The sequence below is a fragment of the Bison bison genome, unplaced genomic scaffold (assembly GCF_000754665.1).
Source record: "Bison bison bison isolate TAMUID 2011002044 unplaced genomic scaffold, Bison_UMD1.0 scf7180017864347, whole genome shotgun sequence".
NCBI lineage: Eukaryota > Metazoa > Chordata > Mammalia > Artiodactyla > Bovidae > Bison > Bison bison.
The window spans coordinates 636103-636531 of record NW_011494919.1 but is presented as its reverse complement, the minus strand read 5'-3'; positions in this window follow the sequence as shown (position 1 = coordinate 636531).

Below are 429 nucleotides of genomic sequence, written 5' to 3'. Positions count from 1 at the left end.
GATTTCTTTCACCAGTGTTTTATAGTTTTCTATATATAGGTCTTTAGTTTCTTTAGGTAGATATATTCCTAAGTATTTTATTCTTTCCGTTGCAATGGTGAATGGAATTGTTTCCTTAATTTCTCTTTCTGTTTTCTCATTATTAGTGTATAGGAATGCAAGGGATTTCTGTGTGTTGATTTTATATCCTGCAACTTTACTATAGTCATTGATTAGTTCTAGTAATTTTCGGGTGGAGTCTTTAGGGTTTTCTATGTAGAGGATCATGTTATCTGCAAATAGTGAGAGTTTTACTTCTTCTTTTCCAATTTGGATTCCTTTTATTTCTTTTTCTGCTCTGATTGCTGTGGCCAAAACTTCCAAAACTATGTTGAATAGTAATGGTGAAAGTGGGCACCCTTGTCTTGTTCCTGACTTTAGAGGAAATGC